This window comes from Onthophagus taurus, chromosome 6 (genome assembly GCF_036711975.1).
Source record: "Onthophagus taurus isolate NC chromosome 6, IU_Otau_3.0, whole genome shotgun sequence".
In the NCBI taxonomy this organism is placed as follows: domain Eukaryota; kingdom Metazoa; phylum Arthropoda; class Insecta; order Coleoptera; family Scarabaeidae; genus Onthophagus; species Onthophagus taurus.
The window spans coordinates 21,391,581-21,396,568 of NC_091971.1; positions in this window are offsets into that span (position 1 = coordinate 21,391,581).

Consider the following 4,988-nt stretch of genomic DNA (forward strand, 5'->3'; position numbering starts at 1 on the left):
TGAAATTTAAAAATACGGGAGAAAGAGTTTTGTAAGTTTGGATGAAAAGGAATAGAAATAAATTTAAGTTTTTCATTAAATTTTGGGAACATCATCCTATTGGTAAAATTATTTTGGGTTTTGTTATAGATGTTTTGAATTTCTTGAAGAGAGTAGCCATTATTTAATCCGATCTTGATTATCTTTTTTAGTTCGATGATAAAGTCAGAATGTTGTAAGGGAAAATTGATTAGTCTATTGAAGAGAAAACGAAATGAAGCAAATTTATGACGTGAACTGGAGAAAGAAGATTTGGGGATAATAGTATCAGTAGCTGTGTCTTTACGGAATATGCTGAAACTGAGTGATGATTTTGAAAAGTCTTTGGAAATAGTAATATCTAAGAAATTAATTTTAGAATCTTTTTCCAATTCAGTGGTGAATTTTAAGCGCACTAATGTTGTTAAAGATATTAGTGAGGGCAGTTAATTGAGCCTTATTACCATTGAAGATAATCAAAATATTATCAACGTATCTTTTATAGAAAACTATATCCTTGGTAAATAGGGAATACTTCTCCGAGAAGAGAGTCTCCTCTAACCTGTTCACAAAAATATCAGCCATGATATCGGAAATTGGAGAACCCATGGGTAAACCATCGGTCATGCGATAATGTTTACCATTGAAGATAAAGAAGTTTTGTTCACAAACTAATTTAATTATAGAAGCAAGATGAAAAATGTCTTTATATTGAACATTATTAAATCTCTTTATATTAATACATAGGAAATCTTCGATTATATTAATGCAATCATTAACAGGTACATTAGAGTACAGATTCTTTATATCGAAGGAAACTAAAATAGATTTATTGTTAATTTGGACCTTAGAAAGTTGTTTTATGAGTTCTGAAGAGTTTTTAGTGGTGTAAATAAAACTTTTTTGAAAATTGGTGTATAAGAATTTCTGTAAGTGTTTAGCGATTAATTCATTAGGTGTGTTAATATTGGATATGATGGGTCTAATGCTTTTTTCAGTTTTATGTAGCTTAATAAGAGATTTGACTGTAGGAGACAATGGATTCATTTGGGTAAGGAGATTCGTGTTGATGTCGAATTTTTTCATACTTTCTTTACAGGTGTTAATAAGTAACTTTAGGTTATTGTTGTATTTAAGTGTAGGGTCTTTGTTAATGTGATTAATGTTATTCTGTATAAAGAATTCACAGGTTTTTGGAGATATAAGCCTCTTTTGGGATAATAACCAACCTGCATTCTTGTCTCCTAGTGTGACAATCAAATTCTTATTATTAATTTTTTGTTTTAATATTCTAACATCATTCAATGTGACTGAAGGTCTATTTTCGGAAGTTTTGTTAGCTTTTGAAATTATATTAGTGAAGTCTCTACGAATATCATTAAAAAGTGGTAAATCTCTATGAATCTGTGATTCTAAAGTGATTGCCAGTTCTACATTATCAATCTTCCCAGGAAAAGCAAATTTATGGCCCAAATTAAAAACATTGAAAAACTAGTATCATATAATTACTACCTTTTCTGTCTTTACAAATTACTTTCGAAACATTTAATCCATACATTTGATTAATTTCCGTAGACACCATTTCCTATACCTTTTTTAAATTTCTCACTTTTAACGATTCAACATTTTTTTTTGTGTTTTTTTTCAAATTTTATATGAATTCTGAGACTTCCAACATATCAATTTATTTTATGTTTAGTGTTAAGAATACAATGAGCATTTAATACGAGTGCCTGATCAGTTTGCAAGAATTTCTACTAATAAAGCTAAAGATATGTCCACACCAAAGAAACAAAGGGGAACATTTTGTTCCTGATTGTCGTAACCTGTTTAGGAAGCAGAAATAGTAACAAATTTATCGTAAACATTCTGTCCACATCAAGAAAACTCATTTTAGTCGCTCATCAGTGATCACGGTGACAACAAGAAACTTTTCGTCTATGTCAGGTTAGTGTATGTTTCAATATTTCAATACAATGTGGTGCGATGATGATTTACAGGCAGCAGTGGCTGCAATTATTACATCATATCTTCATGAAAAACTCATTTGGCAACATAGTAGAACAACAGTTTAGCATTAAGATTTTCGATTCAGGGTTGATCGAAGAATGTCGTTATCCGCCAATTTCTAAACACCCTGTATATGAGTGCTTTACTAATCTCCACCCACAAATCTTGTTTTCTTGTAACGATCTTTAAAATTTGTATCCCGTGGATTCCACAAACACCTGGCATTTTTGTATATCACAATAAAATGTATGATATTTTTTCGGTAGACCACTGGAACGACATATTTTCTGCTTTAAACACATGTTTATGTTACTCGGCATACAAATTTCGGAAACAAGGTGCAGCGTGTCCATATGGCGTCCGAAACTAAAATGTTTATAGATGTTTCTAAATTTTCTAATGATATTTATCGCTAAATACTGAAACAAGCAACTTGTAGGAACATTTATTTCTGCAACCATTAAAAAATAAGGAACATCCAGAAACTTTGAGATACATGTTCCAGGAACTAGCAACATAAACCCAATGTTCCTTTGTGTTCCTTTTGGTGTGAACTAGCTTAATAAAGCATAAGAAATAAATCCTAACAACACTAGATTAAACGTTGTAGGTATTTATTTATGTCATCGACGATTTTGGTCTATTCTGAATATTTTCACTAATTGCTTTTTTACAAAACGTTGTTTTTAGTCGAAAGTTGTCTAGAGTTAATAAAATACTTAAAACCATCTTTAACTTAAGAACCAGCCTTTAAGAAAACGAAGATTTTAGTGCAGTGTATTTATTTACATCTGTATCGTAGTCAGTGATGCTCGCTGGGTAAATACCCGGCGGGTAGGTATTTATAAAATGGGTATTTATCCGGGTATTTACTCCGGCCCAGGGTAAATACCTAAACAGTACGTACAAAAGTGATACAAGTAAAAATGATTCGGAAAAAAATGAAGAGGAAGGTGATGAAATGGATGTTGAAGACGAAGAATTGTCAATGATCGAAGACGTATTATCATCAGACGAATCTGTCATAAATTAGATTAGATTAATAGACCAATCATTGTTGGTCATTTTTTTGAAGTCATCCGTCCAGCTTTTAGGCGGTTTTTCTCTACTTCATCTGTCTGCTCGTCTTCATTCGCGTGAAATCACCCGCCCAGTTCCATTTGAGCTTTGCTATAATGTTGATCACATCATTTACGCCAGTTCTTCTTCGTAGGTCTTGATTTCGTATGTGGTCCCTCAGGTTTACACCCAGCATCGACCTACCCATATTTCTTTGCATTACTTTGACCCTCCTGGCAGTGTAAACGTTAATGTTCAAGTATCGGAGCCATGTGTCATAACCGGAAGCACGCATTAATTGATAGCCTTTTTTTCAAATATATAGAAATATCGATCTTGAAGATGTCTCTAAGCTTCCCGTAGGCAGCCCATGCGAGTGTGATACTTCTGTTTAGTTCGCTTGTTTGATTATCTCTCGATACACGAACCTCATGGCCAAGATATACATAACTGTCAATCCTCTCAATCTCATTATCCCCAATGTTGATGTTGGAGTTGGCAACAAGATTTGTCATAAATTTTGAAGCAAGAGTCGGGCTAAACACGACTCTTGCACACACTTCCTGTACGTCGTTCAGCATAAGTTTCATCTCTCCAATGCTATCCGAAATAAGATTGTGATGAACAATTTGGGGGATTTTGTATCGCCTTGTCTTACCCTACGCCCAATGAGTATTCGGTCAGTATTTTCATGCAATTTTACCGTCATTGTAGCATTGTTGTCGATGTTATAAATAAGTTTGGTGTGCCTATAATCGACTCTGCATTCTTGAAGTGCTTGCAAAACTGCCATCAACTTAATTTAAAATAAATTTTTTATAATAAATCTAAATACCCATTTTGGGTAAATACCCCCGGGTATATATTCAGGGAATCTTTCTTCTTTCGTTCTATCGATTATATACAGAATCAACAATATCACCCTTTGTGATTTCCTCGCTTTGTTCATCAATTCTCCATTTTATTGTTCCTACCAATCGCTTTCTAGATTTTTGATTGGCGTAAAATTTAGATCTTTTCTCCATCAAAATATCCATGGAATTTTCATCATTTCACGAAAACTGTTCCATAGATTGATGTAATTTCTATGTCTAATCTTCTATCAATAGCTGTGTTGTAGTTAGTAGGTCCTTATATTTTTTTGAATTTCAGTATCCTTTGGCAAGTAGGCGAGATGTTTAAATGTCTTTTTTTGAGATTCTACCTTCTTGCTTTTATTACCACATTTACTACTACCACATTTATTATTATTAATATGTGCCTGTCCATGTATTGAACTGGTATATAGTCTTTCCATGTCGTTTATCCATGTCCTTTACAGAACCATTCCTATGTGTCATTGTCAGCTTTTTCAACATTTGCTCTATTTATCAGATTATTGTGTAAATTAATAGAAATATAATTTTATAAAGATTTATAAGACCCTTCAATATGTAACCTCTTCATTTTGCGTATCCAATACATGCAGATTAATTGATATAATTCACATACTTAGGGAGATCAGGCGTGTTCTCAATATTTTTATTGCAGAATGAACCTTTATTTACCTCAAAATATTAATTATATATAATCAACAGGTTACCTGTTGCTAGTCTCACTCGCCGCAAAAGCTTTTTAAGAAATATGTTTGGGATAAATTCCTGGAATTCCAAGTCACTTTTGACGTTGCTTTTCTTACCGAATTCTTAACCACATTCATACTCTTTAATATCAAAAACTGTTGAGAAGAATGAATGAATGTTGTGTGAATTTTCAGCCTGTTTCCAGTACAAACAAACTGTCAAATTCAGAAAAATTTTAAATTTCTCATAAACATGGAGGTCAATGAAATGTAGGTACAGATAGCACCTATTATGTACAGGAGAGTTTAGTGTTCATATTTAATAACTCGAAAAATCTAA